Genomic DNA, 26,365 nt, shown 5'->3' with positions numbered 1-26,365 from the left:
TGCGTTCCAAGCCTCGCTGCGCAGCAGAGATAAAGCGCATTCGAAAGAGACTCAGAGAATGTCCATTGTTTGAGGCCACAATTGTAAGGAATGGAAAGAGAGTGAATATTCTTTTGAAAAGATTAGAAGGTGGCATTGTTAAGAAGACTAAAGGAGGATTGTGCTCATAATACAAAATAATTCTTACTGAAACTAAAGTTTAAAAAAAAAAAAGAAAGGTTGACAGAACACAGCAATACACAAGTGAGTATAATATAAAAGAAAGAAGAAGACAAAGATAATAAACATGCAGAATGTGACCCAGCCAGCATTTTTTTTGATAAGCCCAGGTGAACCAAGTGTGAAATGGCAAAAATGGAAGAAAATTTTCGCAAATTATGCGAGAGTTTGCGGCACGAACTTAAGTGCAGAGAGAAAACATTCTTTGCTATTACACTGTTTGGGAGGAGAAGGGCAAGATGTATTAGAACATTTACCAGAGCTCACAGCGGCAGAACAAAGGAACTTGAATGAGTATGATATAGCCATAGAACAATTAGATCGACATTATCTCCCAAGATTGAGCACAATAATGGAGAGATATCATTTTGGGCTAAGAGGACAGAAGAGAGATGAGTCGGTCGAAGAATATGTATCTGCTCTAAGAAAACTGGCTTCTTCGTGTAAATTTGGACAAACGTTAGAGGAAAGAATAAGAGATCAGTTTGTTTTAAAATGTGCTCATGATAGCATTCGAAAGGAGTTATGGCTAAAAGATGAACCACCCTTAGAGGAAGTACTAGTAATAGCGAAACAAGTGGAACACATGACTAAATGTGTAGATGAACTGAAAGGAGAAAAAGAGAAGACGGTGGAGCCTGAGAAGAAAACTGAGCCCAAAGTAGAAGAAGTTGTTTGTCAAGTTCAAAAAGAGAGAAAAGAAGACAATGAAAGAAATGATACGGGGATGAATAGATTTAATCCGAGCTTTAATATGTCCAACAGATTTTCTTGTTTCAGATGTGGCAACCCCGGTCATTTAGCTAATTCTTCAAATTGTCCTGCACTGAAATCTATTTGCAATGAGTGTGGGAGAAGGGGTCACTTTTCAAAATGTTGTAGGACAAAAGGTAATAAAAGGGACAATATGTACAAAAAATGGACACAACCACAAGTAAAGACAGTTACGTTTCAGATTAGTAGTGGGGTATTAGAACATCCCACACATCTGGTTAAGGTAGATGATGCCATGATAGAATTTAAATTTGATTCATGTTCCCAAATCACCATGATAGATGAAGAGTTGTTACACAAAACTTTTGGGAAAAATGTAAAATTGTTCAAGAGTGATATCTTACCCTTAGGATATGGCAGTAAACCCATTAAGATTTTAGGTTATTTTATGGCCAGCATGGAATTGGGATGCAGAATTATTCCAGGCAAAATTTATGTTACCAATTTTGGGGATGCTCTAATTAGTTGGAGGGATCAACGTGATCTAGGGGTTACACTTGATCCGAATGCCACACCTCAGGTGAGAATTCATGAGGTAGAAAACCTGTCTGAAATGTTTGCAGAAAAGTTTCCCTCTGTGTTTAAAGATAAGTTAGGATGTTTGATTGGCTATAAACACTGTATTAAGCTTAAGAAAAATGCAATTCCCACAGTGGCAAAGGTTAGAAGGATACCACTTGCGGAACAAGTAAAGGTACAAGAAGAAATAGAGAAATTGATAAAAAATAACATAATAGAACCCGTAGAGGCCACAGAATGGTTAGCTCCAATTGTAGTAGCGAAAAAGCCAACTGGAGAGATTCGTTTGTGCATTGATCTAAGGGCATTAAACAAAGAGGTGGTGGTAGACAGATTTCCGTTACCCAACATAGATGAAATTGTAGGTACATTAGAGGGAGCGAAGTACTTTACCACATTAGATCTGGCATCCGCCTACCACCAAGTTGAGCTAGATATTTCTTGTCAGGACCTAACTGCTTTTGTCACACCAATGGGTACGTTTAAATTCCGAAGAATGCCCTTTGGATTGATATCGGCTGCTTCGGTGTTTCAACGAATCATGACACACATACTGAAAGGTCTTCAAGGGGTAAAATGTTACCAGGACGATCTTCTAATATATGGGTCCGACTTACAAGAACACAATGAACGTGTGTGTCACGTGTTGAGAAGATTGACTGATTCTGGTTTGACTCTCAAAAGGGAGAAATGTAAATTTGGCTTAGAAGAAGTAAACTACCTGGGTCACTGTATCAAGAGTCAAGGTGTGTTTCCAAAATCTGATCTAGTTGCTTCCATTAGAAAAGTGGCAGAACCTGTTAATAGAGAGGAGTTGTTATCCTTTCTTGGGATGGTAGAATTTTATGGGAAATTTATCATACATTTTGCGGACAAGACAAAAAACATGAGGAGACTCACTGGGAAAAGTGTCACTTTTGTCTGGTCGGATGACTGTAAAAGGGAATTTGAGAGTATAAAAGAGGAATTGAAGAAAGCTCCGTGTCTACAAGCATTTGTTCCTGGCTTACCAACATTCATATTCACTGATGCAAGTGATAAAGGCTTAGGAGCAGTGTTAGTACAAAATAAACACAACCATGACTCTTTAATTGCATGTGCATCCAGGTGTCTTCGTGGTCCTGAATTAAACTATTCAGTAATTGAAAAAGAGTCATTAGCGATATATTGGGCTCTAAAAAAGTTTAAAAATTTAGTTTGGGGGACTAAATTTGTTGTCAAATCCGATCATAAGCCATTAAAGGAAGTTTTTTGTAAGAAGGGGTTGGATTCTATCTCTTCTCGGATTAGAAGGTGGATCATATCCCTACAGGAATTTGACTTTGAGGTACAATATTTACCTGGTGTATCAAACAAGGCAGCTGATTGTTTTTCCAGATTGGTAAAAAGTGATGATATAGGGTGTGAAGATGATTATGTTGATGAAGATGATTATCTCAATGTTTGTGAAGTTACAGAGGGTGTAGTAGGTAAAGAAGAGTGGAAAGAGGAATTGTTAAAAGATGAGGAGTTAGTTAAGGTAATGTCGTTATTAAAAGATAACAAAGGACTGGATAAACCTTGGTCCTTAGTTTCTCAGGAGCTATCAATTTCTGATGACATGCTAACTCGTGGGTTGAGGCTTATACCTCCTTTCTCTTTAAGGAAAAAGTTATTGTCACATGCACACTCTGGACATTTGGGAATAGTAAAAACCAAAGAGATGGTTCGTACTCAGTTTTGGTGGCCAGGAATGGACTTAGAAATAGAACGCATGGTTAGAGAATGCGTTGAATGCTGTGCAAGTGACAAGATCCTAAAAGTCAGGCAAATGCCGATGGTGTGTAGAGAGTTGCCTAATCACCCTTGGGATGAAATAGCCATTGACATCTTAGGGCCTCTTTCTGGAGTTGCTGACACTCCCTATCTGATAGTTTTAATTGATTTATATTCACGGTGGATTGAGGTTTGCGCTGTTAGTGAGATTACGTCAACCTCTGTCATCAAGTTTTTATCTGAAATATTTGTGAGAGAGAGTTTCCCGAATAGCATTTTATCAGATAACGGTCCACAATTCTGTTCTAATTTCTTTGAGGATTATCTAAAAAAATGTGGAATATTACACAAAAGAACATCTTTATACCACCCTGAAACGAATGGTGCTGTTGAGAGGGTCAATCGTACATTGAAAGAATGCATACAACTCGCAAGAGCTAGTGGCTTAAATTGGAAAGATACACTAAGGGAAAGAATAGATGCTTATCGTTGCTCTCCTCACTCAACCACTGGAAAATCTCCTTTTGAGTTATTCAGAGGTAGAGTTCCAAACACAATGTGGTGTCCGGGTTGGATGAATTTGAAGAAGGGGTTTGTAGACAATCATATTGGTGCTTGGAGAGAGAGAGAATTGGAAAAACAGGCTTGCAGGAAAGCACATTTTGACAAAGTTAAGTGTGTTAAATTTCAGGAGATAAAAGTAGGTGACCTTATAAGAATAAAGACACCTGTAGGGAGAAGGCCTTGGTCAAAATATACTAATGTTAGGCCTGTCATTAAAGTTTTTGGGAATGCTATCAAAACACAAGATGGGAGGATTTGGAATAAGAGTCGTGTGGTAGTTGTTAAATCAAAAAACATTACTCAGTCTGACTCTGATATCAAATCTAATCTCTTTGGTATAAGAAATCCTTCTCGCCCAAGTGTTGACTCTTCTCTCAACACTCGTGTGAGGAGTCAAAGGTTACGCAGTGCTCCAATGTACATGAAAGATTATGTGTAAATGATGTTCAATTATTCTTCTGATTAACTAACTTACTTATCACTCTTTTAGGTTCATTATTTATGTTATTGCTTATTGTAAAGAAGGGAGATGTGTTATGTTGTCTTGCATCTCTCTCATGAGGTGCTTACATCACTTGTTTAGAATAGGAATGCTGGTAATGTTCTGAGTGTAAGAATGTACTGAATATTCCAGGTCAGTTGGGACCTGAAGCTGGTTGTGGATGAGGCGATTAAACTGGACTCCTTACTTACATTGGCTACATCTTTTAATTCATACAAAATACACTACATGCAGGGGATTTTATCCCAAAAGAAACGCAAGGCAGCGCACCGTACTTTCTTGTGCTACCATGTACCAGGGAGCCGTTACATGGGTGGAGCATGGGAATTCCCGTGCATCCATCCATCTGTTTTGATGCAAACCCAGATTTACTAAAGTCAATAAACATGGGTTTGCGCCACAGTGATGCATCTAATCGAGGCTAGCGTAACGAGGAAAAATATTTGTATTTCTCCTCTTTACGTCCTCTTTGCATGTGTGCAGGAATCAGATACAAAGAGGAATACGCTTCTAAGAATTGTTTTCGTGTAGGAAGGCATTCCTTCCTGCACAAAAACGATTGGGTTTACAACACAGGCGCCATGGCGTCATTGCTCAAGGGGGTGCCTGTGTTGGCGCTAAGCAGCCAAAAGTGCACCAGCGCTACCGGAGAGCAGAAATGTGCCATATCTTAATAGTAATATCGCTCTCTTCGACGCAACGCAGCGCACCAACTTCCCTTGCTGCTTTGCCTCACTTGCAATAAATCTGCCCCGGGGTATGGAAACTGCGTGCATGCATGTAGGGAGTGCTAAATGCCCCTCACCGATGTGGGGGTAGAGGGATGGGGTGTGGGCACAGCTTCAGGATTCTAGAAGTGCATGCTCCTCTCAATCAACATTCCTATTGGTGTCAGGGAACCCCTTGGGTACCAAAGCGCTCTATAAAATTAATTAACTTGATTTGGGGAGAGTGGTGGGTTTCACATCTGCATGTGCACATTAAATAAGAAATATCATGAACGCGAGGCAAACAAGCAGCTTGTAACTTGTGTCAAACAGAGATGAATGTGTTACATTTATTTTTCTTTCGGTGCTGACTTCCCGGTTGAATACTAGATGGGACATGCAGAATTCTCCTTTCCTTCCCTGACTGCTGCAGGGCATGCAAAGGCAAGCTTTAGCGCCCAGAAGCAGTGACCTTTAAATATTTCCTTATCAGCTAAATGTGCGGTGTCAGATAAAGGACACGGAAAAAGAAGCCGAAAAAAGAACGCTCTTTTTCATCATGTTCCAGTAGTAGTTTCCACTGTTTTCGGTCAAATGATGTATTATAGTGTGCTTGTGACGTCGTAAGAAGGCGGACACAATATTACTATAGTCATAAAAATAAAAAAATGAGTTAACCTTCCGTGTAATCTAGAAGTAAGGCGGCAGAAACCAATGCAATATTTGTTTCGAGGGATACAAATAGCCACCACATTTTTTTATGGTGTGCTTTATCAAGATGAGCGCAAGTAAACTTTCACCTCTGTTATGTTTTCTCTTAGGCAGTCGTACTTTATGTATGGACAACGGCTGCTACCTAGGCAGTGTGAGCGCTTGTATTTTTCGGGGGTGCATTGTGGCATTTGCAGTTTGAGAGTGTGAATTTGTATGGTGACATGCATGTGAGATTTTTTGGCTATGCGCTCTGCCCTTACTTCCCCTGGCTTCAGGTATCACGAAAGCAGCAGCAGGAACCTCCTGTACTTGTCACCCTGTGCCCTTTCTCTTCTGTCAGAGAACACTAAGCTAGTACTTTGGATCAACAGCACATGCAACATGACTGCCCAAGTCAATGCCGTCACTCCCTCATTCTTCCATACCCTGAAGATGGCTGAGAAAGATTTTCCAATAGATCCCCATCAGCACCCCGAAATCCGTCATCCATGCCATGGTCATGAGCAAGCTGAACTAAGGTGCAAGTAAAAAACTCACCAGAAGGCTGCAGACCAATCAGAACTTGGCATCCATAACCACTATCAGCCACCCACACCACACGCACATCATGCAACACCTGAAGGAGCTCCACTGGCTACCCATCCACAAACAAGCACAATTCAAACTCATCACCCACACTTTCAAGGCACTACATAATACTGGCCCAGCATGCCACAACAATAGCATCTACTTTCACAAACGTTCCAGAAACCTCAGCTTGTCCAGACACCTCTTTACATAAATCCCACCCATATGGAAAACCAGATCACAAGGTTGAGCCTTCTCCTACATTGCTACTAAAGTGTGGAACGACCTGCCACCACACATAAGAGCCTCCTCCTCTATTCTTAAATTCCTCAAGAAGCTGAAGACCTTGCTTTCCAAATTGTCCTTCTAGGCGCTAGCTGTGCGTAGAACCTGGATGCCCTCCCAGGTGATAGTGCACTCTACAAATCTCCAAAACATAACTTAACAGGAGCAATGTTGTGGTATGTTGTGTTATGTTATGTTTAATTGAAGATTGAGCCACTCACGAGTGAGAATATCCAGGCGTTGGAGATAAGAGGCTGGGATGGACTAGCCAGGGGCCTAAAGAAATAGCCAGGTTTTCAATATTTTGTGGGAGTCAAGGACTGAGGTGGTGGCTCTATTGTGCAGGGGGAAGATTTTCCAAGCCTTTGGAGCCAGGTACGAGAAATGATGCCCACCGGATCTCACTCTGAAGATTTTGGGGATGTGGGTGAGCAGTCATCTGGCCTAGGGGAGGTTTCTGGCTGGGGTGTGGAAATTAATTCGGATATTGAGGTAAGAGGTGCATAGATTGTGTAGGTCTTTGCACGTGTGTGAGGAGCTGGGGGGAGCACTTTTGTGGATGGGGAGCCAGTGGAGTCTTTAAGATGAGAGGTGATGTGTTTATGGGATGGGAGCCTTAGTGATTCTTGCTTCTGTGTTTTTCATGACCTGTAGTCTTGTAGTGAGCCGGGTGGTGACATAAACATGGAGTGCATTGCCATAGTCCAATTCGCTGGTGATAAGAGCCTGAGGGACAGTTCTGTATGTGCTGCACTCTTCTCTCACTGCCTCCTCCTGGAGAAAGAGGAATGAGATATGAGAGGAAATATTGACACTGGATATTGCTACTCTGACCAGCTTCTCTGCTGGCACTGACATCTGCCGGGCAAAGGGAGTATATAAAGGCAATAGGAAATATCTTATTAGCCTGCCTTCAATGTTCTATATCCATACTTTTTTTAAAACACTATCTTTCAAAAACGTCAATGCATCATGCATAATATACAGCATAGATGGAAAACAACAGCATAATATGGTAACGCTGTGTGGCATATACATTGTTTCCAGCCTGTTCGGATACTGATCCTACAAAAGGGCACAGGACCACCTTGTTCCATTCTTTAATTTGCCATGGTTCTGCTTACAGAATCAGCTAATCAGTCAAATCTCAATGTTTCTGTCCCCCGTATCATCTTTATCATGATCTCAGTGTAGGAGGTATGGTTACAAAGGCAACCAAATATCCTTGGTTGTACCCTGGTTATCTGACACTTTATTTCAGTAGATGAGGTCCTGGATCCAATCACTTGCAGTCAGGAGGGGGGCTCTATTCCATCTCATCATGGGTGATCTTTTTGCCAATAGAAGTTCCAGTGCCGTCTATGTTCTGACAGGTGTTGGTACCTCTTTCACATAACACGATAAGGCCGCCATAGAGTCGAGTTTGACCCTTTGCTCGAAAACATTTTGCCCAGCTGAAAAAATACACTGTGCCAGTGAGCTTGTGTCCTGGAGTACCACCAAGCTAAGTTTGTAAAATCTGCCGTCTCAGCGTGACATCTATGCCATCTAGTAATATCACTGTACCCATATAGCAGTGCCGGTCTATAGCATAATGTTAAAATTATCCAAACATTGTAAATCATACTGGCATTGGCTGACCTTTGCCATAGCCACTGTGCGATTCGCTGGTTGTTGTTTGTTTGTTTTTGCATGGTTTGTGTACAGTTTGATATGGCGATATGTGCGCCTAAAGTTCCTATTACAGAAGGTAAAAAGATTCCTCCTGAAGATTCCCCTGCATATGAGACAGAAGACGTTGGCTTTCTTATGTGCACATTGCTCAGAGATTGGCATGAGGTCACATCTTGTGACAAGAACATGCAACTTCTTTTAGAGGGTACCTTTAAGCTCCTTATGGATATGAGAGGAAGACCCATTACCACCCTGAGACTTTTTTACCTGTGGTATGCTAATGTCCTTTCACACGCTCTAGGACCTCTGCGGCTAGACAGCCTGACTTGCCTGACATATGGACCACTCAAAGCGACACTACAACAGAACTGGAATGTCCGGGTACCGGAACCAGCCCAGTACCCATTACTAGATGCTCTGCCCTCGCTGAGACATGGTAGGTGTCTGGTGACAGGGTTATATCAGGCCTTCGCACTGGACCTTGTGACCACACTAACACATCTGCCGACCTCTCGGGAAGATTCTTTGGGTCAAGTATTCCATGACTCAGACTGACTCAAGATGCTAGAATACCCCAGCAGGGTCTCCTAGAATGCCCACTTTAAATGCATACAACTCTGAATCCTACATAGGTGTTACTTAATCCCCGATGCCCTGGTTACTGGTGAGGCTCAGTGGATCTGCGACACATGTTCTGGATGTGTGGAGCATTGAGGACTTACTGGAGGATGGTATTGTTGGACACCTCCTGGGCCACGGGGCGGGAGAGACTTGATACAGCACAACACTGCCAATTCGGCCTGTTCCCCCGCCCCAAAAACAAAAAGCCTACGACCTACTCCATGGATACATACTCCTATGCTCCTGTCCAAAATGGTGGTGGAGCTGAAATAGAAACACTACCCCCGCTCATCCCACATTGGCGTGCAGAGTCAATCTGATGGGCACAAGCAGAAAAACAAAGACTACGGAAATACCCCCTGGCAACAAAGTGGGACATGATCCTACAAGACTTTATGGCAGAAGCTAGAAGCAAAACCCTACCACCTTTGCTCCTCAACATCGGCCCACGGCCCTTGAGACATATGCGTCACCCGCCTTAAGATTCCCCTGCCTCTTTCCCCAACCGACCTCCAGGACTAGTAACACTGAGGTTGGGGAGTGACTTTAGTACTTTTCTTTATTTTTCTTGATGTTTCAGGAAAGTATATCATTTTATGCACAGCACCAAAAGGAAAAAGACATTTCTTGCCATGCACCCCAATATTCGAACCTGGCATACTGGCCTGAAACTGAGTCCCTCTACACATGTTCACTGTCTTCAACATGTGCCAAGCATTCTTTTCACATTCAAATTCCTCAAAGAAGTCCCAGTGTGGTGTTATATCCCATAAGGGAATACAAAACCCCTCACTTTTTAGATCCTAAAGAAAGATTTGGAAAATTAGCAGCTGGCATGTACTCAGTGATGGTGCAGTTGTTGGGCAACCTGATACTCACTTCAAAGACAAAAAAGGATTACAACAATTGGACTCTTAAAAAAAAAATTATTAGCATTTTATCATAACTGAACAATACAATCATGTAATCAGCAGTTCGCACATCCCCGCCTCCCACCCACCACCCTCTCCACAGTACATCCGTTAAATATGTGATTTCGATCCGACCCATTGACCAAAGCGCCGTGTTGCAATCATCTATACCTATTACCGGGAGTTCGTCTGCCTGGATGTTTTGGGCCCGCCAAGCATGTCTCAGCTGCGCGTATTTGAAGAACTGTGTACGGTGTAGGCCAAAATCTGACCTCAGAGCCATGAATGATTTCAGTTCCCCCTTGGCCACTTTATCCCCCAGAGTGGGGATACCTATATCATCCCACCTCTGGAAGCCCTTCAATTTGTTCAATTCTGTTAGCCATGTACAATGCCATATCGGCATCTGTCGTGTGGGTTTCATTCCCCATCCAGTGCGTGTCGTCGCCTTACTCCAGAGTTGCAAAGTAATTCCTGTAGCCGGGAGCATCTGCCCCCGCCTGGAGCCCCCGTATAAATAGTACATCAATGACCTAGATGACATCCTGTGTCTTTCAAGGGCGTACGTGGGATGACCAGCCTGCGCGTGTATCCAATCATTAATCGGGGCTAAGTGTTCCGCCCAATAGTATGCTTCCAGGTTCGGGAGTGAGATCCCTCCGCTATACTGATGTCTCTGGAGAGTGTTCAGCACCACTCTGGGTTGTTTACCCAACCAGAGGAAAGAACTCAACTCAGCATGTATCATCGCAAACACTCTGGAAGGGAGGGGCTAATATTCGTTCTGGAGGGCGTATAAAAACTTGGGCAATGTGATCATTTTGAACATTGCTGCCCGACCCAAGAGTGTGAGTGGGAGCTGCTTCCAACGGGTTGTGTCCGTTGTAAAGTTCACTAGGATCCGTTCCAGGTTCTGTCGATATGACAGCTGCCGATCCAGGGTGACATACACTCCAAGGTATTTGAAACCCTCTATGGTTGTGAACAGTCGTCCCGGGAGGTCCGGCCAGTTTCCCTGCCCATTAGGGTCGTAGAGAACCGATTTGTGCCAGTTAATCTGATAACCCGCATGCTGTCCAATTCCAGGAACAATTCCGGTATTGTTGTCACTGGGTATGTGATGTACAAAAGGATATCATCTGCGTACAGCGATATTTTTTCTTCCATGGAGTCCATCTCTCCCTTACTGAATCCCTTAATGGCTACATTCTGACGTATCTTAGCGGCGAACACTTCTATTGTCAGCGCAAAGAGGAGGGGCGATAATGGGCAACCCTGCCGGGGCCCCCTCCTCACCTGGAACTCTCTTGACATTACCCCATTCACTCTAACCCTGGCGTTAGGTGCAGTGTATAGCAGCCAAACCCACTGACGGTATTTGGGGGCAAACCCAAATTTTTGCAAGACACCCTCAAGAAACGGCCTGTGAACTGCATCAAATGCTTTCTCAGCATCAAGGGATAAGAACCAGTGTGGGTCCTCCCTCTCTTTTACCTCCTGTAGGCAGTTGTGGGTACGGCGGAGATTTAACCTGGTGGCTCTCTCTGGCAGGAAACCCGCTTGATCTAGTCGTACTAGGTCCGTTATCACCAGGCGTAGCCGTAGTGCCAGGGTCGTTGCCAAGAGTTTCGCCTCTGTATTCAAGAGGGAGATGGGGCGATATGATGCACAATCTTCTTGCGATCTCCCCACTTTATGTATTGGGATTATTGTCGCCATGCACAAATCCGGGGGGAGTCTCCCTTCCTGGAAAGCCCCATCGAAAAGGCCCTTCAGATGGCGCGTCAGGAGATCTGCCGTGCGTTTAAAAAATTCCGCCGGGAACCCGTTCTGGCCCGGGGTTTTACCCGGTCGCAGTCTGGCCAGAGCTCCCGATATGTCCTCCAGAGTGATGTCAGACTTTAAGGTTTTGGTGAGCCTCAGAGGTCAAGGCCGGTAGTTCTATTTGTTCCAAGTATTGTACGGCCATCTCGCCTGTCCCCAGGTCCCTGGCCCTGTAGTAACATTCGTAGTGATCAGCAAATACTTCTGCTATCTGAGCATCAGATCTAACAAGCAATCCCTCCGAGTCCCTGAGTTGCTCCACCCATCGGGCTGCGCGCTCCTTTTTACTGAGCCACGCCAACAGTTTGCCTGATTTATCCCCTACATCATAGAGGCGGTGCAGGGTGGCCAGGGCCTGGGTTCTGGCCTCTCCCGTCGCTAGTACCCTATACTGCTTCTGCTGGTCTGTCAATCTCCTAAGTGTCACATTGTCTTTTGAAGCCTGGCAGTCCCTCTCTAGGTCCAGAATGGTCACCTCCAACGCAGTCGTTTCAGCGTGGAGCTTCCTCCTTTTCCTCCGCCAGCCTACTTTGTACCCTGTCTCGCATCACTGTCTTGAATGCCTCCCAGAATGTCACCCCAGAGGGAACCGTCCCTTCATTTTCTGCAATATATACTTTTACGTCCGCTCTGAGACCCTTCAGAACGTTTGCATTCTGCAGATCCCACGCCGTCAGTCTCCAAGAGCCTCCCTGCCTGTTTCGCCCCATGCCCACCTTTGCTAACAGCGGGGAGTGATCGGAGATCCCTCTCGCCTGATATTCCGCCGTGTCATCTACTGTCAAGTGTTGTCGGGACATGAACATATAATCTAATCTCGAGTATACTTTATGGGCACCCGAAAAAAAGGAGAAGGTCTTCTGACTGGGGTGTTGCCATCTCCAAACGTCCGTGAGTCCTACATTGTCAATCATTTGGGACAGGGGGGTCCGGGTACGGTCTCTGGATGCCATACCCGTCCGATCCATCCCTATGTCCATCACGTCATTGAAGTCTCCCCCAATAATTTGTGTGGTGTCAGCTGTGTCCAAGAGTATCTCTGCCACTTTCTTGAGCGTTTTGGCCTGTAGTTTTGGAGGGGCATACACTGAAAGTATCGTGTACATGCGTCTGTTCCAAGTCCCCCTAACTCCTACATTTGTCCCCTGTGGGTCTGTCCATGTTTGGGCTATACAGGACGGCGTTGTCTTTCTAATAATATTAGCCACCCCTCTCGAGTCCGTGGTGTATCCTGCGTGTGCCAAGACCTTGTACTGACCCCTGGCCAAAAAAGCACAGTTAGTCCCTTTAAGATGAGTTTCCTGCAACAGTGTTATGTCGGGGTGTAGCCTTTTAATGTATGAGTTCACCAGTCCCCTCTTAATCTTGCTGCCAAGCCCATTAACGTTCCACGTCAGGACAGTGAATCCCCGTTGGTCTCGGCAGTGTCCTACTTGTTCACCCGCCATTCTGGAGTATATGTCATATAGTGTAGTCGGTCACCTGTGTGTGAAGGTGACGTCTGGAGTACTGCAATGTGCGACCACTGTAACAAGATTGTCCCCCCCTTTCATCCCCAACTCCCCTCCTCCCTCTTCCTTGTCCATCCCCAAACTTGGCTCCTGTCCCACCCCCCCAGCTAACTGGAAACGTCCATAACTGCCCCCGCACCCTCCACCCCACCTCCCCCCCTTCAGTCTCAACCTCCGCAGAGCCAAGACTGTTGGCGGAGTAGGCCTGTCGCCCTCCCCTGTGACCCCCCCACTCAACCTAAAGGTGGAATGTGTGCAACAGTTGAGCTTCCCACCCTCGCCCGATCAGCCCAACATGTGAACGAACATATATAGCATAGAAATAAATTACACACTAAAGGTGGAAAAAATATAGTAAAATAAAGGGGGTTATGTAACTTGCATGCCCCCATAACAATGAGCTGCTTTCTCTGGTGCCAGTCCTAGCTCCCATCAGGATTGTGAGTCCTGTGTCCCATTGCCCAGATCTTCCATCTTGCCGGGCGTTTCTTTTTCTAGCTCCCGGATTGCAGTCTCTAGAGGATGTAATGAGTGTCCTTCTGCCTCCTCCTCCACTCCTGACATCCTGCCTTCCGAGTCTTCGTCCTCCTCCGAAGTCTTGTGGTTGGCCAGGCAGGTGAATCTAGCTCCAGACGCCGTCGCTGCGTTCTCCACTGAGGATGTTGATTTCCGTCTCCTTCGTCCGGAGATATCGGTTCCTGGGTATGGTGTGGTCTGCGTACGCCTCCTTGTTCGTGGATTTTTGATTCTTTGAGTCTTGAGGGGGCTGCTTCTGAAGTTCGCGGCTGCCATCTCGTACCTTACCCGGTGACCTTCCTCTGCAGCCTCTCGGAGTATAGGACGTTCCTCAAGCCACTGCCCAGGCCTCTTCCAGTCGGTTGAAGAAATGTGACTTGCCCTCGAACATTACCTTCAATTTTGCCGGGAACAGCAACATGTACGTCATCTGTAAATCTCTCAGTTTTGCTTTAACTGTGTCGAAGGAGCGTCGCTGTATCTGGACCTCCTGGCTGTAATCTGGGAAGATCATTATGTTTGTGTTTTCTAGCCGTATCTCCCCAGCTGTCTGGCCTCTCTAAGTATTAGGTCTCTGTCTGCAAAGTTCAGGAATCGCGCAATCACCGGTCTCAGTCTCGCTCCCTCCGGTGGTTTCGCCAACAGCGCACGGTGTGCTCGCTCTATGACAAAACAGTTCGAGAATTGCGCCTGTGGGAACGTCTTCCTCAGCCAGGAGTGCAGAAAGGATGACATGTCCGCCACCTCGATTCCTTCTCTAAATCCCACAAAGCGGAGGTTATTGCGTCGCGCTCTGTTTTCCGCGTCGTCCACTTTCCAGAGTAGTTGCCGATGTGAAGCCTGGAGCTCCGCCATGTCCTTCTGCAGTGTGCTGAGGGAGTCCTCCACTTCTCCAATCCTTGTCTCCGCTGCGGTCATCCTCTCCGTTAGATTCCGGAAATCCTGACGCAGGAGCAGAACCTCCGAACCCACCTCGCCAATTTTGCCCTCCAAGGCCGCCCTCGAGTCTTGAATGTCCGATCTGGATGCTTGTATCGCCTCCAGCAGCATTGCGGTGTTCGAATGTGCTCCAGTGGCCACCGAGGGGGCCTCCTTCTGTGGACGAGCCGTGGCATAATTGTCCATAGTCTCCTGCCTCGCGGGCTTGAGTATCGGGTCTCTTTTCCCCATCTCACCCTCACGTACGTCTTCTCTCCTCCGGATGAGTCCCTCTATTGCGCTACACTGACTACCGCTAGGCCGGGGAGGTTCTGGGCCTCTCGCTCCCCCCAGATCCTTCACCTCTGGCTTTTGATCTCGCGTCTCTGTCTCTCTGCACCCCTACAGTGTCACTGAGTGCTGACGTTTGCTGGCAGTTACCAGGGGTGCCCAGGTGTTCGGCAGCCTTATGAGGATCTGGTAGCGCCTATTATGTCTTTGTCGACACTCTCTGTGGTTTCTGTTGCAGTCCCGGGACAGGCCAACTCAGCGGAAGAGGGCAGCTGGTCCCTGTGCCATACCGAAGCCACCTGTGCGTGGCTATCCACTGATGCCTCTAGGCCTCTCCCCATGCACCTCCGCTGCCCATCCAGAGTCTAAGCCCTCAGGAGTGTGTCCGTTATGGTGCCGTGTGGCCTGCGGAGGTCCCCGCCAGTCTCATCTTCTGTCGCAGTAGTCCCGTCGCGGGCGAGCGTTGTCTGCCGTTCCCTTTCTCGTACCCCGTTGTCCTCCAGGAACCAGACATATGTTGAGACCCGATAGCAGAGACGCCGCTGCCCTCTCGCGGCCCGGTGTGCAGTGTTCTGCTGACGTCCGCCATCTTGGTATAGTCGGGCGCACGAGCGGGTGAATCCGGAGCGATTTTCTCCGCCGGAGCACAGAAATTCCTCTAGTTTCTTGCCCCTATCTGGTGTAGGACACCTTCGGACCCACCACCATCATTTTGGGATAGTAGAACTTAGTATGTCGTCGGATCTGGAAGCAGCTAATCGGGAGCTCCGCGGTAGCATGTCCTAACCGGCCATGCTGTTGGCCACGCCCCCCACATCAATTGGACTCTTAAATCATCTTGCTGACAATGGGCATAGTTCCGATATATCACATATTGACCTACAAAAACCCAGAACTGTTTGAAAGAATTGGTCTGTCTTGGTCATCGTATTGAGAAAGGGGTGAGAAAAGTCTGAAAAGAAAATTTGTCTGCAATACTAAAAATGACTCCTCCAACTACCCAGTTGGAAGTAAGGATTTTGGGTATCTACTGTCGTCAGTGGATTTTAAACTGATTACAAAGCCTTTAATTAAGGCTTGCTGATAATGGCATAGTGGATCCGGTCTCATTCGATGATGAATGCATGAGAGTCTTTCAAGAAATCAGCATAATCTCTGCAGCACACCTACTATAGGAATGCCAGGTCATGATAATGATTTCTTTTTGTGCTGTCAGGAAAGAGAAGGGTGTGTACTCTTAATTCTAGTCCATAAGTGTTAGAAATGGGGGTCTCTAGTTGGCAATGGCATACACCTTTACAAGAAGGTTTTGGAATTAGCACCCATCAATTTGAAATTTCAATAAAGTTTGTTAAGACATCAGAATATCCATGATGATTTGTAGAAAAAGCAGGTCCAAAATTGTTCTTATAGTTACAAGGACTGTTCTTTATTGATAAATATATTCAATTGTTAAAATCCAATGGTCACAAAATTCATTTACCTGCTTTTTCTACAAATCATCACGGATATTCTGATGTCTTAACAAACTTTATTGAAATTTCTAATTGATGGGTGCTAATTCCAAAACCTTCTTGTGATTGTATTTGGGTTGTACCCAATGGGAAGTGGAGAGGGGTGCACTTCCTGGTCTCTAGCACCAACGCTATACTTTTAAGCCATTTGAGGTAACAGGTGCCGGATTTTTGCCTCAACCCTCTGTGTATTTTGCTGCTTGCTATACACCTTTGTCCAAATAGGGACCCTTGCTTCTAGTCAGGGAAAGGGGGATACACTCCTGAATAACCCCTGCCCACCCCCTTGGTAGCTTAGCACAAGCAGACAGGCTTTACTCAGAGGCACTGTGTAAAGCATTTCTGAGCACTTATGGAGCAATGTTCTGCATGTAAAGCGACTTGCTTTGACTCGGCCCTCTCGAAATAAACTGTAATACACCAATAAACATGTTTCGTCTTATTAACAATGCAAAACACAAAATTTCTAGTATCTAGGGGAAGCTTTCCTATGTGCTTTTACTAACCGTAACTCGATTAACCTAAAATGGCCGCCGCATTGCGGGAACTTTTCTGCGCATGCGTCTGTCACATTCACGTGCATGGCGTATTCTCTCTGCTTGGTGGGAATTTCTTGCTTCTGCGCACTAGAACTAATATGGCTACTCTGTACGTTAATGTGCTAACGCTTGCACTATTGCTTTTACTAAGTTGTACGTTCTGCTTAATTCCTAACGCTGTAGTTAAAATAAAGTAATGGGAATAGAGATAAGTGGTATACAGTACATTCATTTATTTCTTGTTCTGAAATTGTTTCTTTTCTACTTTTGCATGTATTGTATTTTGGGCCTGACATGTACTTCTGAACTCCATCTTTGGAGGAACTGCGCCTGTGCAGAGAAGCTCAAATTCCTGAAGCACTGACATTGAGACCCGGCCAATTCCAGACTTGCTAGAAGATGTTCCTGGGAACCTTGCCTCTTGACCCTTGGAGAGGAAGCTGAACCTAATTGTTATATTACATTGTAGTTCTTAATGATACATTCCTTGCCGGGTGGAATAAAAGTGCACGGGAAAATAAAATGATTGGGCGGGAACATAAATCTGAGTATTAAGGAGCATGACCTCATAACTGGTATGGTGTGATGACCTCTCCTCATCTTTTGACCAATACAATTGAGGGAATTCACACATTTGCAACATTGGGGGGTGGTTCACTGCCCTGGAAAATGGTATATCTAAGGTAGGCTTAGCTAATTAGATTGTCAGACTTGTCTGAATAGCTGACCTGTCACTGACCCAACGCACTCAATAGGCGGTCGAGAACAGAGGTGCTGCCGGAGCACTCTGTCTAGAAGATTCGAGAGCAGAGGTGCTGGCGGAACACTGTCAGAAGATTCGATAACCCAATCGGGGTTCTGGGAAGGAGTTCGATAACCCAATCGGGGTTCCTTAGGGAAAAGATTCGCTAACCCAATCGGGGTCCGACTGTTAGCTGCAGAGAGGGGTGTGACGCTGGCGTTGCACTTTAGCTGTGGGTGCCGGTCCTGACCTGCGGTGGTCCTGTCCTGATCCAATTTGGTCTGTACTTATCCTGACTTCTGGTCTACACCTGTTCTATCCTGTTGGCACCTGCACATCGGGGTCCGATCCTTTATCTCAGCCCGTGGCCAGGGTTGGTCTTCACACCATTCTAGGTAAATATAAAAGTTGTAAGCGTATGTCATTGTGCTGTTTCCCTTTTCTTACCCTTCCTATATTTCAATGCTTAAAGAACGTATGATACTTTCACATCATCTTGCTTTGATTTTATTCTTAACTAGCTTACCCGTTGCACGTTGCTGCGATCTCAGAGAAAGGAAATTCAAGGAAACTCGTTATGATAACATTAAATTTACATTGTGTCATTGTTATTGAAACTTATTCATTTTATTTTTGAAAACATTTCTAAGTGTGGCTTGAGCATTGCGTCCTCGATTGGCTTCCAATCTTGATTCTGGTTGCTCTCCTGTTTCATTCGAGCGGGTTTGAGCAGTGCGTAATTGATCGTTTTCCAATCTTGATTCTAGTTGCTCTCCTGTTTCATTCGAGCGGGCTTGAGCAGTGCGTATTCGATCTGTTTCCAAGCTTGATTCTCGATGCTTGTTCGTTTGAGAAGAACGGGCTTGAGCAGTGCGTACTCGATCAGCTTCCAATCTTGATTCTCTTTGCTCGTTCGTTTGAGAATTACGGGCTTGAGCAGTTTGTATTCGAACAGCATCTAATCTTGCATCTCGTTGCTCGTCTGTTTCTGAAGCTCGTAATGCGTTTTTCTTTCGTGCTTCTGATGTAGATTGACCAATCGATTTCCGTTTGGGGGTCATAACTGTCGACGATGCTCGCAAATTCGCTGTCAATTTCAGTATTCGAAAGATTATGAAGGCCATGGGGGCGATTTAAAAAAAAAATTGGCAGAAACCTTCGCAGGAGTGTACTCAACAACTTCCCAAAGTTTCATGGCGATCTGATGAATGGTGTAGTAATGCATAAAGATCAAACAGACAGACAGACGTACTTTCATTTTCATATATATAGACTAGCTTACCCTTCGCGCGTTGCTGCGATCTAAGAAGAAAAGAAATTTGAGGAAACTTGTTATGATAACGTTCAATTTACATTGTGCCATTTTTATTTAAACTTATTCATTTTAATATGGAAAACATTTTAAAGTGTTGTTTTAATTCTGTTTATTTATTCGAGTGCTTGTGGATACACGGTATTTTTTGTTTTTCCATCTGGTGCGTAAACGAGTAAATCAGAAGGTTTTCCGACGCGTGAGCTGGCCACATACAGTTGTCCATGTGAGAAGCACGGATTGTCCAAATCTAGTCCACACACTTGCAGCGATTGTCCTTGTGCTTTGTTGATGGTCATTGCAAAAGCGAGTCGCACCGTAAATTGTAAACGTTCAGTATTGGAAAGATTATGAGGGCCCTGGGGGCCGATATTTAACAATTCTTTTTTATTTTTTTTGCCAGAAACCTTCGCGAGAGTGTATTCAACAACTTTTAACTAATGTTTTTTTGGTTTTTTTTGCCAGAAACCTTCGCGGGAGTGTACTCAACAACTTCCCAAAGTTTCATGCCGATTGGATGAATGGTGTAGTAATGCATAAAGGACAAATAGACAGACATACATTTGTTTATATATATATAGATAGATTGATCAAGCCCTGATTAATCTAGTATGGACATTGACATTTAAAGAATTTATTTAGATAACGCGTTTAAACCTTTCCCGAGTCTGTGGTTAATTTATGAGTGCAAATGATTATATACTGCCTATTATTCTAACTCCCTTGATCCCTTAGGACTCTAGGTACCGGTGACTAGGATTGGTAAGTCAAGGTATAGGTCCTAAAGTAAATACTACTGGTTTAAAGCGTAGGTTTACCTGTTCAAAGTGTGTATGTGTTTAATGGGCCCAGGTGAGTATGGTAAAATCCTGAGCAGGTGAACCAGCGCTCTATCAGTATTCTTTTTGGTAGCAGAGGAGTCGTTAGGGTTTAGTTAAGATAGGTATTTAGTCGTGTATTGATTATTTTTTTAAATTGCATTGATTTTATGTATTAACCAAAACCAGTTTGTATTGTTCTATGTTTGTTTTGGAATCCCCAGGGTCAGAATAGCAGGTGGTAAATGGAAGCCACTTTGCATTGAGGTCACTTGCCTAAGGAAGTAAGTGCATGAATAGGTTAAAATGGAAGCACTGATTAGGGAATTCTTCTGTATAAATGTGTGAATAAATGATAGCAAAGGAGTTCGCTGGTGAAACTTTGGCCTTATATCACTTAGAAAGGATAAGCCAGAGGGAGTAACAGGTTCTCTAATGCTTGTATGAAGAGTAGGCAGAAGGGATCTACTCGCAGTGTATGAAGAGTAAGCGGAAGGGATTTACTTGCAGTAAAAGAAATCATCTTTCCTTTGAATTTAGTCACTTAGGCACAATGGCGAATGTTTTTACGTTGTTAATTAATGAATATTATATTTAAAAGTGAAAAGAAATAAGTTCTCGTATTACTTTGCAAAGGAGGGAGTCAGTTGCAGAGCTGCGCTGACGTCACTCTGAGCCTCGCTGTTATTGGTTGAGACAGCGGGTGTGTAGCTGAGGTAATAATTGTAAAGGAGGGGTGAGTGCAGGAGCGTGGGAACTTGTCTCACGAGAAAAGCTGCGCATTCATTGGTCGAAAGTAATTTGAATTAAAATCACTGATTGGTTCTTGAAAATAAGAAACACACTGGTATTGGTGAAGCATTTAGTAAACAAATTGAGTGTAGCTGCATATTAGAGTTATTGGCATAAAGTATATGTGGCATTTAGACCCAACAGTTATAGGAAATAGACCCGATATGAGGTACTTAGGTTTTGCGTACGAGCAAGACATAAGGGGAAGACCTCATATCATGTACGGAGGAGAGAGGAAAATGTTGCTATTTAAAAAGATTAAGAATTTCTTTAAAAAGGACAAAATGATTAAAACTAGATAAGGGATTATTATTCGTCCACCAAATACGCCCGCATCATACATGATGGTAGAAAGGGGCTATCACACCTGTGTGTGGTTAGAAAATTGGACAGAGTACACAAAAGATGATGCTGTTTTGGCATTTCCAGAACATGGTACCTTTAATAGTAGAGTTTTATACAATTTGAGAACACGCATGAATGAATTGGATCCGAGACCTAGATAAACTCAGTACGAAGCATTAGAAGAATGGGAAACTGAGGCTTTTGAGCGAGATAGACCCAGAAGCGACAGGAATTGGATTATATTTTCTCCCAGATTTTCAAAAGAGACAAGAGATAAACAAATGAAGAAATTGAGACAGTCTATGTTGGCAGAAGGATTATATCCTGTACGAACTTTAGAGGAAGCGTCAGGAAGAAAATGCACAGAGAAAATGAAAGATTTGATGACTTGTGGTGAGTCAGATGATTACTACTTGGAAGATTTATTAATGAAAAGTCCGCCACCTTACCATGAGGAAGCAAATAAAGTTAATCCTAGCGCCCCGTTCTTAAACCCACCTTTGGTTCCGCAAGTAGTGCATGAATCCTCGTTAGAAAAAGTGTTACAATAAAGGGACCGAGAAGCCATAAATAAACAGAGAAGTGAATTAATTCAGAAAATTTCACAGTTAAATATGAGTCCTGAAGCCTTGACCATTCCGGTAACCTTAGGTCCCGTTGTTCCATTATATGGAGAGAAACAGTCCAGTCCTAAACCCCCTGTTCTGACTACACCTGTAGTGCAACGTAGAAAAGAACTCTTGATAATCGATGATCAAGCAAGTGAATGCGAGTCAGTGATTTCCCTGATGGATTTACCTATAAGGTGGGTGATTCCGATGAAACATCCTCAGGTACAAGAAGTGCTACTGTAGTAACCCCTGAAGAAATAGAGAGATGGTTCAGAGAAATAGAAAAGCCAAAATCCCAGCCAAAGGTATTGGATATTTTTAAATTAAGAGTTGAATTAAAGGAACTGATGGCTGGAAATGTGGGATTAGACAGGTTAATCTCTCTCAGTGAGGATGAATTATCACTCGAAATACAAAAACATTTCATGAAAAGTTAATGAGTTTGGCTCCTGAAATGGGAATTGATATTGGAAAAGATTTAGAAAACATGAATGTGTCAGGACGTAAAGTGCAGATCAAGGAGTTACTATCATTGTTGCAGAAGTGGGGTGATTTAGACAAATGGAAAGCTAGATGGGCAAAGAAAAAGGAGGAGGCCCAAGCGCAAAATACTGCAAATGAATATTTATTAAAAGAACCAGAAAAGGTGGAAAGCTTGTACCCGATGAGAGAAGTACCAGGAAGAGGTTATGTTCATGTCCCATGGTCCCAACAGGATATTTTATCATTTACGAATGATTTCCCGAAACTCAGAGAGAAACTGTAGAGTTGTACAGACAAGTCAAGAGATTTTTAAAAGTTTCAAAAGTACTGCTAAAAGATTTAGATGGGTTATTTGAAATTGTGGTTCCTGTGGATCTATGGACAGAATGTAAGATAGCGGTAGATTGGCCTTATGACGAGTACCCTAGAGACCCGAAGACAGGAGCCCCATCAGATGAGGTTATGAAGAAATATAATAAAGTAAGACTATACTTGAAAGGAAAGGTACCCCCAAAGGAAACTGACTGGACAAGAATAGACAGAACTACCCAAAATAAAAATGAATCAGTACATGCATTTTATGAACGCCTTTTACAGGTATTCAAGCAGTACAGTGGGTTGGAAAGTATTGACACAAAAGACATGACACATTTTATTTATCGATTTGTGTCAGGGTTAAAGCCAGAAATTTCGCAAATGATTAAAGTTCATAAAATCTGTTGGCAGGCCAAGCCAATAGATTAAAGAATTAAGTATGCAAAATATAGTTGGCATGAGCTTGACAATAAACTAAAGAATTTAGAAGAAAATGTAATGGGGGCACAAGTAAAATTAGCAGAGCAACAGGAACTTCAGTTAAGCCAATTGAAAAATAATCAGAATCAAGGAGATGGAAATGGGGGTAAACTAAAAGGTAGAATGAACAGAGAGGAGGCCAAGAAAACATTTCCTTGTCATGGGTGCGGAAAAATGGGACATTGGAGAAACAAGTGTAAGGCTGTATTGAATAACCCTGTACAAAACGATAATTTGAATCCACAGACGCAGAATTGGGTGTCAAGGAAGCCACGGCAACAGGTAATACAGAGCCAGTTACCACTTGCACCTATGCCAGATTCTGGGAGCCAAGCAAATTACAAGGTGGATACCACAATTTGGGAGGGAAGTGGAAGGAGAGACGCAATAACATCACAATTTATTTTGAGTGATGCATTTTTTGAGGAAGTTAGTTACTGACGGTGCCTGAGAGGGGAGGACGAGGAGTGCATGCTTGGCGCATCCTTGCCGGTAGATCAGTCAGGTCCATACATTGAGGGAAATGTTGAGGTAAATTATGTTACCTTTTTGTTGGATACTGGTGCTAACCGTTCTACTTTAAGAACAGCGGACGTTCCAAACCTACCCCTCTCGGGAGAAGCGATCCAAGTAGTGGGTGTTTCTAATAAACCAAATAGTACCCCTGTTACAGAACCTATGGAGATCAGAATAGGGAATTTTAAAGAAATGCACAAATTTGTGGTGTGCGACTCCAGTCCAGTGAACCTATTAGGTAGGGACTTGCTGTGCAAAATGAATTGCACAATCTTTTGCACCACAATAATAATAATAACCACATTTGTAAAGCGCGAACCATCACACGTTAGGGTCTCTAGGCGCTGGGGGCCGTCGGAAAGATTAAGCAAGCTATTGCCCAGAGTCACATGGTGCTGGGCTAATCTGCCGCCGGCCCCGGGGATCAAACTGTGATCCCCAGATTCCGGAGTCAGTCACCCTGGCCGCGGCGCCACACCTCTCCCCCAATTATTTTGTGGAGCTCTGACCCAAGTGGTGTTGAAATTCAAACCCCAGATGAGGATGAAGTTTATAAATTAATGTTGGCCAAATAAGAAACTGAAAATAAAAAAATGCTAGTGGAAGACCTCCGAAAAGAGTTGCAGCATATGGTGAATCCTGAAGTGTGGGATTTCACTGGAAAAGATGTAGGATTAATGGCAAATGTTGACACGGTAAAAGTGACAGTAAAAGAAGGTGCAGTTTACCCAAACATTCGGCAATACCAAATGAGCCCAGAAATAAAAGCAGGTGTTGCGGTAGAAATAAAACGATTGGTTGAGCAAGGCATTTTACAGGAAATAATGAGCAGTCCCTGTAATTCTTCCATAATTGGCATAAAGAAACCGAGCGGGAAATATAGGGTCGTACAAGACCTCCGCAAGGTTAAAAAAATTGTCATCCCATGTTGTCCAGTTGTGCCAAATCCTGCAGTGATTCTGTATCAGATACCGTGGGGAGCCGGATGGTTCACGGTAATAGATCTGTGCCATGCACTCTTTTCCATACATTCCATCCAGATAGCAAATATCTTTTCTCATTCAAATTTGACGACCATGTCTACGTTTGGAACCATGTTCCTCAGGGCTACACAGAAAGTCCATTGATTTTCAATCAGATTTTGAAAAAGTGCCTTGAATCTCTGGTCTTGCCCGGACAGTCTGTTCTGGTGCAATATATAGACGACCTGTTGGTGGCGTCTAAGACTCAGAATGACTATGTTGTTGATACCATTGCTTTGCTGACTCATTTGGCAGAGGGAGGGCATAAAGTGTCACCTGAGAAGTTGCAATTCTGCACCACATCGGTAAAGTATCTGGGGCACCAGATAGAAAGAGGTGTCAGACGAGTTACCTCTGAAAGAATCAAAATATTCAGAAACATAAATCTACCTCAGACACAGAAAGAAATCAGAATGTTTCTTGGAGTTGTAGGTTACTGCATACAGTGCATTGTGGGATTTGCAGTCCTAGCTAAACCTCTGATACAAATGACAACGAAAAGAGCAAAAGACCCAGTAGAGTGGGATGACGAAAGTGTGACTGCCTTCTTGAAGCTGCGAGACTATTTCTGCTCAGCTCCAGCCTTAGGGATGCCTGACTGTTCGAAAGAATTTGCATTATTCTGTGATGCACGCGACAATTGTGCATTGTCTGTTCTGACCCAAACTCATGGTTTAATGAGACGTCATGTGGCATATTTTTCATCCACACTAGATCCAGTGGCATCTGCATTGCCAGGATCTCTGAAAGCAGTAGCTGCAACCTGCATGAGTCTCGAGCAAAGTGAATCTATCTTTATGGGACACCCTGTAACTGTGTATGTTCCACACTCAGTGGTGATTCTGTTAACCAGAACACATACTCAGTATTTGACTCCTAGTCGGCTGACTAAGTATGAGCGAATTCTTCTAGGTGCAGGAAATTTAACCATTGCCAAATGAACTGTCTCAAATCCAGCTACACTGTTACCTGAATCACACTTCGCAGAAGTGAAAGGGGAAGTCGAGCATGATTGCATCGACCTCACAGAATACAGTACAAAGCCCTGACCAGACATAAGAGAAGAGCCATTGTTGACATTTGAATATGAGCTGTTCGTGGATGGCTCATGCATGAGACATGAGGAAGGAGGATTAAGTGCTGCTTATGCTGTGTGTACTCTGTGGGGTCCAGTGGAAGCATCCTAATTACCTGGAGTCAAGTCTGCACAAGTAGCCAAATTAGTTGCATTAACAAGAGCCTGCAAATTTGGAAAAAACTTGAAAGTAGCCATATACACTGACAGTCAGTATGGTTACAGGGTTGTGCATGACTTTGGCCAACTTTGGATGCAAAGGGAGTTTCTGACTTTTTCAGGTACTCCTATTAAGAATGGACATTATGTAAAAGACTTACTAGAAGCAATTCAATTACCAAAAGAAGTGACTGTGGTCAAGTGTGCTTGCCACCAATCTGGAAATGACAAAGTGACAGCAGGTAACCAATATGCTGACCAACTAGCCCAGCATTGTGCCAAACATAAGGTGGCAATAAATCAGAAAATTGATGCACATGGAAACGCCACGCCAGACCTGTCACTCACCCCCTCTGAAGACATGCGGACACTGGCCCTGTCCTCCTGCCGCTTCACGGCATAGATTACGCCCCCTATGCTTTGTAATTTTGGGGACTGACTGAACTTAACACCAAGGTCTCAACCCCCCTGTCTGACCTCAATTTGGCAGCCTCAGTTGGTCTCTCCACGATGCTCTAACGCACCCGGACAATAGAACTGTTCAGCGTCCTGAGCTTAACCACATTCCTCACCTGACCTTGATCCTGCTCTCCCTCCTGGACATGTACTCTGAACCTTCCCTCGATTGTAAAGACCCTGCTATTTGTCTGATGTCCAATGGAGCTACCTGTTAGCAGAAGAGGAGATGGGTTGTGGATTCCTCCTCGGCCGTCACCTACCCAGCCGGATTTTGGGCAGACTTTCCTTTGTCTCTCTGTCGTTTCCCCCTC

This window comes from Lissotriton helveticus, chromosome 1_2, assembly GCF_964261635.1.
Source record: "Lissotriton helveticus chromosome 1_2, aLisHel1.1, whole genome shotgun sequence".
Classification (NCBI taxonomy): domain Eukaryota; kingdom Metazoa; phylum Chordata; class Amphibia; order Caudata; family Salamandridae; genus Lissotriton; species Lissotriton helveticus.
The sequence above is the reverse complement of the archived record's forward strand: the minus strand, read 5'-3'. Positions refer to the sequence as shown.